Source organism: Oncorhynchus mykiss, chromosome 24 (assembly GCF_057628025.1).
Source record: "Oncorhynchus mykiss isolate SJ-2025 chromosome 24, ASM5762802v1, whole genome shotgun sequence".
In the NCBI taxonomy this organism is placed as follows: Eukaryota; Metazoa; Chordata; class Actinopteri; order Salmoniformes; family Salmonidae; genus Oncorhynchus; species Oncorhynchus mykiss.
In genome coordinates this window covers 38,493,077-38,505,574 of record NC_143045.1, presented here as the reverse complement: position 1 = coordinate 38,505,574, position 12,498 = coordinate 38,493,077, and positions in this window count along the sequence as shown.

Below are 12,498 nucleotides of genomic sequence, written 5' to 3'. Positions count from 1 at the left end.
AGATGAGGCTGGGTCTAGTCAGGTTATGACTGTTGGTGTAGATGAGGCTGGGTCTAGTCATGTCATGGATGGTGGTGTAGATGAGGCTGGGTCTAGCCATGTCATGGAGGGTGGTGTAGATGAGGCTGGGTCTAGTCATGTCATGGAGGGTGGTGTAGATGAGGCTGGGTCTAGTCATGTCATGGAGGGTGGTGTAGATGAGGCTGGGTCTAGTCATGTCATGGAGGGTGGTGTAGATGGTGTAGATGAGGCTGGGTCTAGTCAGGTTATGACTGTTGGTGTAGATGAGGCTGGGTCTAGTCATGTCATGGAGGGTGGTGTAGATGAGGCTGGGTCTAGTCATGTCATGGAGGGTGGTGTAGATGAGGCTGGGTCTAGTCATGTCATGGAGGGTGGTGTAGATGAGGCTGGGTCTAGTCATGTCATGGAGGGTGGTGTAGACGAGGCTGGGTCTAGTCAGGTTATGACTGTTGGTGTAGATGAGGCTGGGTCTAGTCATGTCATGGAGGGTGGTGTAGATGAGGCTGGGTCTAGTCATGTCATGGAGGGTGGTGTAGATGAGGCTGGGTCTAGTCATGTCATGGAGGGTGGTGTAGATGAGGCTGGGTCTAGTCATGTCATGGAGGGTGGTGTAGATGAGGCTGGGTCTAGTCATGTCATGGAGGGTGGTGTAGATGGTGTAGATGAGGCTGGGTCTAGTCAGGTTATGACTGTTGGTGTAGATGAGGCTGGGTCTAGTCATGTCATGGATGGTGGTGTAGATGAGGCTGGGTCTAGCCATGTCATGGAGGGTGGTGTAGATGAGGCTGGGTCTAGTCATGTCATGGAGGGTGGTGTAGATGAGGCTGGGTCTAGTCATGTCATGGAGGGTGGTGTAGATGAGGCTGGGTCTAGTCATGTCATGGAGGGTGGTGTAGATGGTGTAGATGAGGCTGGGTCTAGTCAGGTTATGACTGTTGGTGTAGATGAGGCTGGGTCTAGTCATGTCATGGAGGGTGGTGTAGATGAGGCTGGGTCTAGTCATGTCATGGAGGGTGGTGTAGATGAGGCTGGGTCTAGTCATGTCATGGAGGGTGGTGTAGATGAGGCTGGGTCTAGTCATGTCATGGAGGGTGGTGTAGACGAGGCTGGGTCTAGTCAGGTTATGACTGTTGGTGTAGATGAGGCTGGGTCTAGTCATGTCATGGAGGGTGGTGTAGATGAGGCTGGGTCTAGTCATGTCATGGAGGGTGGTGTAGATGAGGCTGGGTCTAGTCATGTCATGGAGGGTGGTGTAGATGAGGCTGGGTCTAGTCATGTCATGGAGGGTGGTGTAGATGAGGCTGGGTCTAGTCATGTCATGGATGGTGGTGTAGATGAGGCTGGGTCTAGTCATGTCATGGAGGGTGGTGTAGATGAGGCTGGGCCTAGTTATGTCATGGAGGGTGGTGTAGATGAGGCTGGGTCTAGTCAGGTTATGACTGTTGGTGTAGATGAGGCTGGGTCTAGTCATGTCATGGAGGGTGGTGTAGATGAGGCTGGGCCTAGTCATGTCATGGAGGGTGGTGTAGATGAGGCTGGGTCTAGTCATGTCATGGAGGGTGGTGTAGATGGTGTAGATGAGGCTGGGTCTAGTCAGGTTATGACTGTTGGTGTAGATGAGGCTGGGTCTAGTCATGTCATGGATGGTGGTGTAGATGAGGCTGGTTCTAGTCATGTCATGGAGGGTGGTGTAGATGAGGCTGGGTCTAGTCATGTCATGGAGGGTGGTGTAGATGAGGCTGGGTCTAGTCAGGTTATGACTGTTGGTGTAGATGAGGCTGGGTCTAGTCATGTCATGGAGGGTGGTGTAGATGAGGCTGGGTCTAGTCATGTCATGGAGGGTGGTGTAGATGGTGTAGATGAGGCTGGGTCTAGTCAGGTTATGACTGTTGGTGTAGATGAGGCTGGGCCTAGTCATGTCATGGATGGTGGTGTAGATGAGGCTGGGCCTAGTCATGTCATGGATGGTGGTGTAGATGAGGCTGGGCCTAGTCATGTCATGGAGGGTGGTGTAGATGAGGCTGGGTCTAGTCATGTCATGGAGGGTGGTGTAGATGAGGCTGGGTCTAGTCAGGTTATGACTGTTGGTGTAGATGAGGCTGGGTCTAGTCATGTCATGGAGGGTGGTGTAGATGAGGCTGGGTCTAGTCATGGAGGGTGGTGTAGATGAGGCTGGGTCTAGTCAGGTTATGGAGGGTGGTGTAGATGAGGCTGGGTCTAGTCATGTCATGGAGGGTGGTGTAGATGGTGTAGATGAGGATGGGTCTAGTCAGGTTATGACTGTTGGTGTAGATGAGGCTGGGTCTAGTCATGTCATGGATGGTGGTGTAGATGAGGCTGGGTCTAGTCATGTCATGGAGGGTGGTGTAGATGAGGCTGGGTCTAGTCATGTCATGGAGGGTGGTGTAGATGAGGCTGGGTCTAGTCATGTCATGGAGGGTGGTGTAGATGGTGTAGATGAGGCTGGGTCTAGTCAGGTTATGACTGTTGGTGTAGATGAGGCTGGGTCTAGTCATGTCATGGATGGTGGTGTAGATGAGGCTGGGTCTAGCCATGTCATGGAGGGTGGTGTAGATGAGGCTGGGTCTAGTCATGTCATGGAGGGTGGTGTAGATGAGTCTGGGTCTAGTCATGTCATGGAGGGTGGTGTAGATGAGGCTGGGTCTAGTCATGTCATGGAGGGTGGTGTAGATGAGGCTGGGTCTAGTCATGTCATGGAGGGTGGTGCAGATGAGGCTGGGCCTAGTCATGTCATGGAGGGTGGTGTAGATGAGGCTGGGTCTAGTCATGTCATGGAGGGTGGTGTAGATGAGGCTGGGCCTAGTCATGTCATGGAGGGTGGTGTAGATGGTGTAGATGAGGCTGGGTCTAGTCATGTCATGGAGGGTGGTGTAGATGAGGCTGGGTCTAGTCAGGTTATGGAGGGTGGTGTAGATGAGGCTGGGTCTAGTCATGTCATGGAGGGTGGTGTAGATGGTGTAGATGAGGCTGGGTTTAGTCAGGTTATGACTGTTGGTGTAGATGAGGCTGGGCCTAGTCATGTCATGGATGGTGGTGTAGATGAGGCTGGCCCTAGTCATGTCATGGATGGTGGTGTAGATGAGGCTGGGCCTAGTCATGGCATGGAGGGTGGTGTAGATGAGGCTGGGTCTAGTCATGTCATGGAGGGTGGTGTAGATGAGGCTGGGTCTAGTCAGGTTATGACTGTTGGTGTAGATGAGGCTGGGTCTAGTCATGTCATGGAGGGTGGTGTAGATGAGGCTGGGCCTAGTCATGGAGGGTGGTGTAGATGAGGCTGGGTCTAGTCAGGTTATGGAGGGTGGTGTAGATGAGGCTGGGTCTAGTCATGTCATGGAGGGTGGTGTAGATGGTGTAGATGAGGCTGGGTCTAGTCAGGTTATGACTGTTGGTGTAGATGAGGCTGGGTCTAGTCATGTCATGGATGGTGGTGTAGATGAGGCTGGGTCTAGTCATGTCATGGAGGGTGGTGTAGATGAGGCTGGGTCTAGTCATGTCATGGAGGGTGGTGTAGATGAGGCTGGGTCTAGTCATGTCATGGAGGGTGGTGTAGATGGTGTAGATGAGGCTGGGTCTAGTCAGGTTATGACTGTTGGTGTAGATGAGGCTGGGTCTAGTCATGTCATGGATGGTGGTGTAGATGAGGCTGGGTCTAGTCATGTCATGGAGGGTGGTGTAGATGAGGCTGGGTCTAGTCATGTCATGGAGGGTGGTGTAGATGAGGCTGGGTCTAGTCATGTCATGGAGGGTGGTGTAGATGAGGCTGGGTCTAGTCATGTCATGGAGGGTGGTGTAGATGAGGCTGGGTCTAGTCATGTCATGGAGGGTGGTGCAGATGAGGCTGGGCCTAGTCATGTCATGGAGGGTGGTGTAGATGAGGCTGGGTCTAGTCATGTCATGGAGGGTGGTGTAGATGAGGCTGGGCCTAGTCATGTCATGGAGGGTGGTGTAGATGGTGTAGATGAGGCTGGGTCTAGTCATGTCATGGAGGGTGGTGTAGATGAGGCTGGGTCTAGTCAGGTTATGGAGGGTGGTGTAGATGAGGCTGGGTCTAGTCATGTCATGGAGGGTGGTGTAGATGGTGTAGATGAGGCTGGGTCTAGTCAGGTTATGACTGTTGGTGTAGATGAGGCTGGGCCTAGTCATGTCATGGATGGTGGTGTAGATGAGGCTGGGCCTAGTCATGTCATGGATGGTGGTGTAGATGAGGCTGGGCCTAGTCATGTCATGGAGGGTGGTGTAGATGAGGCTGGGTCTAGTCATGTCATGGAGGGTGGTGTAGATGAGGCTGGGTCTAGTCAGGTTATGACTGTTGGTGTAGATGAGGCTGGGTCTAGTCATGTCATGGAGGGTGGTGTAGATGAGGCTGGGCCTAGTCATGGAGGGTGGTGTAGATGAGGCTGGGTCTAGTCAGGTTATGGAGGGTGGTGTAGATGAGGCTGGGTCTAGTCATGTCATGGAGGGTGGTGTAGATGGTGTAGATGAGGCTGGGTCTAGTCAGGTTATGACTGTTGGTGTAGATGAGGCTGGGTCTAGTCATGTCATGGATGGTGGTGTAGATGAGGCTGGGTCTAGTCATGTCATGGAGGGTGGTGTAGATGAGGATGGGTCTAGTCATGTCATGGAGGGTGGTGTAGATGAGGCTGGGTCTAGTCATGTCATGGAAGGTGGTGTAGATGGTGTAGATGAGGCTGGGTCTAGTCAGGTTATGACTGTTGGTGTAGATGAGGCTGGGTCTAGTCATGTCATGGATGGTGGTGTAGATGAGGCTGGGTCTAGTCATGTCATGGAGGGTGGTGTAGATGAGGCTGGGTCTAGTCATGTCATGGAGGGTGGTGTAGATGAGGCTGGGTCTAGTCATGTCATGGAGGGTGGTGTAGATGAGGCTGGGTCTAGTCATGTCATGGAGGGTGGTGTAGATGAGGCTGGGTCTAGTCATGTCATGGAGGGTGGTGCAGATGAGGCTGGGCCTAGTCATGTCATGGAGGGTGGTGTAGATGAGGCTGGGTCTAGTCATGTCATGGAGGGTGGTGTAGATGAGGCTGGGCCTAGTCATGTCATGGAGGGTGGTGTAGATGGTGTAGATGAGGCTGGGTCTAGTCATGTCATGGAGGGTGGTGTAGATGAGGCTGGGTCTAGTCATGTCATGGAGGGTAGTGTAGATGAGGCTGGGTCTAGTCATGTCATGGAGGGTGGTGTAGATGAGGCTGGGTCTAGTCATGTCATGGAGGGTGGTGCAGATGAGGCTGGGCCTAGTCATGTCATGGAGGGTGGTGTAGATGGTGTAGATGAGGCTGGGTCTAGTCATGTCATGGAGGGTGGTGTAGATGAGGCTGGGTCTAGTCATGTCATGGAGGGTGGTGCAGATGAGGCTGGGCCTAGTCATGTCATGGAGGGTGGTGTAGATGAGGCTGGGTCTAGTCAGGTTATGGATGTTGGTGTAGATGATGTAGATGAGGCTGGGTCTAGTCAGGTTATGGATGTTGATGTAGATGAAGCTGGGTCTAGTCAGGTTATGGATGTTGATGTAGATGGTGTAGATGAGGCTGGGTCTAATCAGGTTATGGATGTTGATGTAGATGAAGCTGGGTCTAGTCAGGTTATGGATGTTGATGTAGATGGTGTAGATGAGGCTGGGTCTAATCAGGTTATGGATGTTGATGTAGATGAAGCTGGGTCTAGTCAGGTTATGGATGTTGATGTAGATGGTGTAGATGAGGCTGGGTCTAGTCAGGTTATGAATGTTGTAGATGAGGCTGGGTCTAGTCATGTCATGGATGGTCTACTCAGGTTATGCTAGTGGATGAGGAGAGTATAGAGGGAAGTGTAAGAGTCTGTAAGAGGTGTAAGAAGTGTAAGAGACTACATGGAAGGAGGAGGGTGCCAAGTTTTTTTTCAGACTCCTCTTCAATGGGTCCGGAGCTGCCAGCCAGTCAAGCAGACGGGTCAAAGTATACGGTGAGGGAACTGACAAGACCAAGAGGAAAAAGTTCATCTTGAGGCTTTTTTTCTGATCCGAGAAAGTTTGTAAGATCAGTACAACATGTTATGAAAAATGAGGGGCATGGTGTCCTCTCACCCAGGAAACGGTTTAGGTTGAGGAAGTGGGTCACAACAGTGCGTAAAGGTCTACTTTCAGACACTGTTTAGATAAATAGTTTCTTTCTGGCATTGTGGGTTTTTTTGAGCTTTGCTATTGGTCTCTTTCTTTGCTGGCTTTTCTCCCAATTCTTATGGAGACAATTAATATAAATGGCACCTGAGATGCGTGAAAGAGGAGCGTGTTGGGTGAATATGTAAACAAAAAAAGTACAGGTGTTGTTTCTGCAGGAGACACATAGTGATGTGTTGAATGAAGTTGATTGGGGGCTCTGGTGGAAAGGGTCAAGTGTTGAGCAATGGGGCAAATTTTAGTTCAGGGGTGGAAGTCCTTTTTGTACCGGGTCTGTCTGTAAAAATTGTGTAGAAAAATGTGTAGAGGTAGGCTGCTTGTTGTAAAAGCAGAAATGAACATAATGGGTTTTGTCTTTATAAATGTGTATGAGCCTAACACGGAGAGAGAGAGTGGTTCTATTTGGGTGTCGTAGACAGGAACTCTGAGGAGACGCTGGTGGTCGGCGGGGACTGGAATTGTACAATGAATTTTACGAAAGACAGAAATCGGGAAGAGCCTCATTCAGGGTCAGTGGGAGTGTTAATTAAGGGACATCATTAATCAGTTCAACCTAGTGGATGTTTGGAGAAATAAACATCCTGACACAAGACAGTATACTTGGGTGAAGGTCGTTGGGGCTAGGGTGAGTGCAGCCCGACGTGATCGTTTTTACATGTCCAGGAATAGGCTGTTGGGCACTACCATTTTCCCGGTGGTTTTTCGGATCACCACATAACCATGGCTCGGCTGTTTATTTCACCAGGGCCTCAGCACGCATCCTATTGGAAGTTTAATGTAAAGCTCTTACAAGAGGCCACTTTTTGCTCAGGTTTCCAGATTTTTTGGGAAAGGTCGAAGGCAGCAAAGAGAGGAGTATGAGTCTCTGAGTCAATGGTGGGATGTGGGGTAAATCCAAATTTGGCTTATCTGTCAACGGTATACAGCCCTCTCATCCTCAGAGGCTAGGAGAGTATTGGGGGAACTCGAGCACAGTATTAGTGAGATGGAGATGGGTAAGGCAATGTAGGCCTCCAGGCTAATTTAGCTGAATTAGGTAGGGACCTGGGCAGTTTTTTCCAGGTTAAAGCAAAGGGAGTACTTGTAAGAGCTAGGTTCAGATGAGGATGTGCAATTAGAAATGCTGGTGTGCAAAAGAATATGGGGATGAGGTAGGTAGTTGGTTGGATGGGCTATTTACAGATGGGCTGTGTAAAGCTGCAGCGATCGATAAGCTGCTCTGACAGCCGCTGCTTGAAGTTAGTGAGTGAGATATGTCTCCAACTTCAGTGATTTTTGCAATTCGTTCCACTCAATGGCAGCAGAGAACTGGAAGGAAAAGTGGCCAAAGGGGGTGTTGGCTTTGGGGATGACCAGTGAAATATACCTGCTGGAGCTCATGCTATTGGGTGGGTGTTGCTATGGTGACCAGTGAGCTGAGACAAGGTGGAGCTTTACCTAGCAAAGACTTATAGATGACCTGGAGCCAGTGGGTTTCGGTTCAAATATGTAGTGAGGACCAGCCAACGAGTGCATACAGGTCACAATGGAGGCTAGTATATGGGGCTATGGTGACAAAACAGATGGCACTGTGATAGACTGCATCCAATTTGCTGAGTAGAGTGTTGGAGGCTACTTTGTAAATTACATCGCCGAAGTCAAGGATCGGCAGGATAGTCAGTTTTACGAGGGTATGTTTGGCAGCATGAGTGAAGGATGCTTTGTTGCAAAATAGGAAGCCGATTCTAGATTTAATTTTGGATTGGAGATGCTTAATATGAGTCTGGAATGAGAGTTTACAGTCTAGCCAGACACCTAGGTATTTATAGTTGTCCACAAATTCTAAATTAGAACCGTCCAGAGTAGTGATGCTAGTTGGGCGGACTGGTGCGGGCAGCGTTCGGTTGGAGAACATGCATTTAGTTTCACTAGCGTTTAAGAGTAGTTTGAGGCCACGGAATGAGTGTTGTATGGCATTGAAGCTCGTTCAGAGGTTTGTTAACACAGTGTCCAAAGTAGGGCCAGATGTATACAAAGTAGGGCCAGATAATGTATACATTATCTCTGTGATAACTTGTCCACTAAAGAGGACTCTGAAGCTATCTCCCCCATAGAGACTGCCAGAGGTCCGGACAACAAGTCCTTCAATTTGACACACTGAACTATATCTGAGAAGTAATTAGTGAAACGGGCGGGGCAGTCATTAGAGAAACCAAGGCTATTGAGTCTGCCGATAAGAATACGGTGATTGACAGAGTCGAAAGCCTTAGCCACGTCTTCGATGAAGACGGCTGCACAGTACTGTTTTTTATTGATGGTGGTTATGATATCGTTTAGGACCTTGAGCGGGGTTAAGGTGCACCCGTGACCAGCTCGGAAACTGTATTGCATAGCGGAGAAGGTACGGTGGGATTATAGATGGTCGGTGATCTGTTTGATCACTTGGCTTTCGGAGACTTTAGAAAGGCAGGGCAGGATGGATATAGGTCTGTAACAGTTTGGGTCTAGAGTATCTCCCCCTTTGAAGAGGGGAATGACCGCGGCAGATTTCCAATCTTTAAGAATGTCAGACGATACGAAAGAGAGGTTGAACAGACTAGTAGTATGGGTTGCGACAATGGAGGCGGATAGTTTTAGCAAGAGACGGTCCAGATTGTCTAGCCCAGCTGATTTGTAGAGATCTAGATTCTGCAGCTCTTTCAGGACATCAGCAGTCTGGATTTGGGTGAAGGAGAAGCGGGGGGGGGGGGGGGGGGGGGGGGGGGGTGCAGAGCTGAGCTGTCGGCCGGGGTTGGTGTAGCCAGGTGGAAAGCGTGGCCAGCAATAGAGAAATGCTTATTGAAATTTTCGATTATCGTGGATTCATCAGTGGTGACAGTGTTTCCTAGCCTCAGTGCAGTGGGCAGCTGAGAGGAGGTGCTCTTATTCTCCATGGACTTTACAGTGTCCCAAGACGTTTTGTAATTAATGCTGCAAATTTCTGTTTTAAAAAGCTAGCCTTAGCTTTCCTAACTGACTGTGTATATTGGTTCCTGACTTCCCTGAGAAGTTGCATATCGCGGGGACAATTCAAAGCTAGTGCAGTGCGCCACAGGATGTTTTTGTGCTGGTCAAGGGGGCAGTCAAGTCTGGAGTGAACCAATGGCTATATCTGTTCTTAGTTCCATTTTTTTCATGCTTATTTGAGAAAGGTGAGGAAGACACTTTTGAAGAACAACCAGGCATCCTCTACTGATGGGATGAGGTCAATATCCTTCCAGGATACCCTGGCCAGGTCTATTAGAAAGGCCTGCTTGCAGAAGTGTTTTAGGGAGCGTTTGACAGTGATGAGGGTTGGTCGTTTGACCGCGGACCCATAACGGATGCCGGCAATGAAGCAGTGATCGCTGAGATCCTGGTTGAAAACAACAGAGGTGTATTTCGAGGGCAAGTTGGTCAGGATAATATCTATGAGGGTGCCCATGTTAACAGATTTGGGGTTGTACCTGGTAGGTTCCTTGATAATTTGTGTGAGATTTAGGGCATCAAGCGGCCAGGGTGTTAAGCATATCCCGGTTTAGGTCACCTAACAGTTCGAACTCTGACGCTCAATGTGGGGCCATCACTTTGGTGTTCAGGGCACAGCTGGGAGCTGAGGGGGGTCCATAACAAGTGGCAACAGTGAGAGACGTACTTATGGAGAGATGGATTTTTAAAAGTAGAAGCTCAACCTATTTGGGAGTAGACCTGGATAGCAGGACAGAACTCTGCAGACTATCTCTACAGTAGATTGCAACTCCGCGCCCTTTTACAGTTCTACCTTGTAATTGCAGATCTTTGTGGTAACGTGTCCTCTAAATAGGACTCTATATGTATGATCTCTGTGGTACCTTGTCCCCTAAAGAGGACTTTATATGGATTATCTCTGTGATCACTTGTCCACTAAAGAGGACTCTGAAGCTATCTACAGTTGAAGTTGGAAGTTTACATACACTTAAGTTGGAGTCATTAAAACTTGTTTTTCAACCACTCCACAAATGCCTTGTTAACAAACTATAGTTTTGGCAAGTCGGTTAGGACATCTACTTCGTGCATGACACAAGTCATTTTTCCAACAATTGTTTACAGACAGATTATTTCACTTATAATTCACTCTATCCCAATTCCAGTGGGTCAGAAGTTTACATACACTAAGATACACCTTCAATACACCTTCAATACACCTTCAATACACCTTCAACACTCCTCCAATACTCCTTCAATACTCCTTCAACACTCCTTCAATACACCTTCAATACACCTTCAACACTCCTTCAATACACCTTCAATACACCTTCAATACACCTTCAACACTCCTTCAATACTCCTTCAATACACCTTCAACACTCCTTCAATACACCTTCAATACACCTTCAATACACCTTCAATACACCTTCAACACTCCTCCAATACTCCTTCAATACTCCTTCAATACACCTTCAATACTCCTTCAACACTCCTTCAACACCCCTTCAACACTCCTCCAATACTCCTCCAATACTCCTTCAGTACTCCTTCAACACTCCTCCAACACTCCTTCAACACCCCTTCAACACTCCTCCAATACTCCTCCAATACTCCTTCAGTACTCCTTCAACACTCCTCCAACACTCCTTCAACACCCCTTCAACACTCCTCCAATACTCCTCCAATACTCCTCCAATACTCCTTCAATACACCTTCAACACTCCTTCAACACCCCTTCAACACTCCTCCAATACTCCTCCAATACTCCTTCAGTACTCCTTCAACACTCCTCCAACACTCCTTCAATACACCTTCAACACTCCTTCAATACACCTTCAACACTCCTCCAATACTCCTCCAATACACCTTCAACACTCCTTCAATACACCTTCAACACTCCTTCAATACACCTTCAACACTCCTTCAACACTCCTCCAACACTCCTCCAATACTCCTTCAACACTCCTCCAATACTCCTTCAATACTCCTCCAACACTCCTCCAATACTCCTTCAACACTCCTCCAATACTCCTTCAATAATCCTTCAACACTCCTCCAACACTCCTCCAATACTCCTTCAACACTCCTCCAATACTCCTTCAACACTCCTCCAACACTCCTCCAATACTCCTTCAACACTCCTCCAATACTCCTTCAATAATCCTTCAACACTCCTCCAACACTCCTCCAATACTCCTTCAACACTCCTCCAATACTCCTTCAATAATCCTTCAACACTCCTCCAATACTCCTTCAATAATCCTTCAACACTCCTCCAACACTCCTCCAATACTCCTTCAACACTCCTCCAATACTCCTTCAATGATCCTTCAACACTCCTCCAATACTCCTTCAATACTCCTTCAACACTCCTCCAATACTCCTTCAATAATCCTTCAACACTCCTCCAATACTCCTTCAATAATCCTTCAACACTCCTCCAATACTCCTTCAATAATCCTTCAACACTCCTCCAATAATCCTTCAACACTCCTCCAATACTCCTTCAATAATCCTTCAACACTCCTCCAATACTCCTTCAACACTCCTTCAACACTCCTCCAATACTCCTTCAATAATCTTTCAACACTCCTCCAATACTCCTTCAACAGTCCTCCAAGCACAAAGATCATCTGCTGACCGTTGTTTAAGTGAACACAGTTGTACAGTACATTTTCATGTGAGGTAGTCCAATACCTCCTGCTATGTAAAACATAAAATCTGACTCGAGATCTTTCCATTCTAAATAAAGTTGGAGAGTAGGCCGTTTATTTTCTTAAAGAAGTTGGATGGAATTTAAACTGGTAAGGCTTGAAATAAATCCATTAACCTTAGTAATATATTCATTTTCATTATGTTGACCCTACCTAACATAGAAATAGGGAGAGTTCTCCATCTCTACCTAACATAGAAGTAGGGAGAGTTCTCCATCTCTACTTAACATTTGAATTTTAATTTAACTAGGCAAGAACAAATTAAGAACAAATTCTTATTTTCAATGACGGCCTAGGAACAGTGGGTTAACTGCCTGTTCAGAGGCAGCTCAGGGGTTTGAACTTGCAACCTTCCGGTTACTAGTCCAACGCTCTAACCACTAGGCTACCCTGCCACCCCTGGACGTCGGCTTCAATCTAGTAAAGGAGAATAGTTGATTTTAAAGACCTCCTCTAAATTGCATGCTATCAATACACCCATGTATTTCATATGTGTCTTTGTCCATTTCCACTGAAATGCACTTTCCAAGCTTGAAAAGTCATAACTAGAAATGAGCATTATTTCAGTTTTCTCCCAATTCACTTTTAATGCTGATACAGCACCATGTT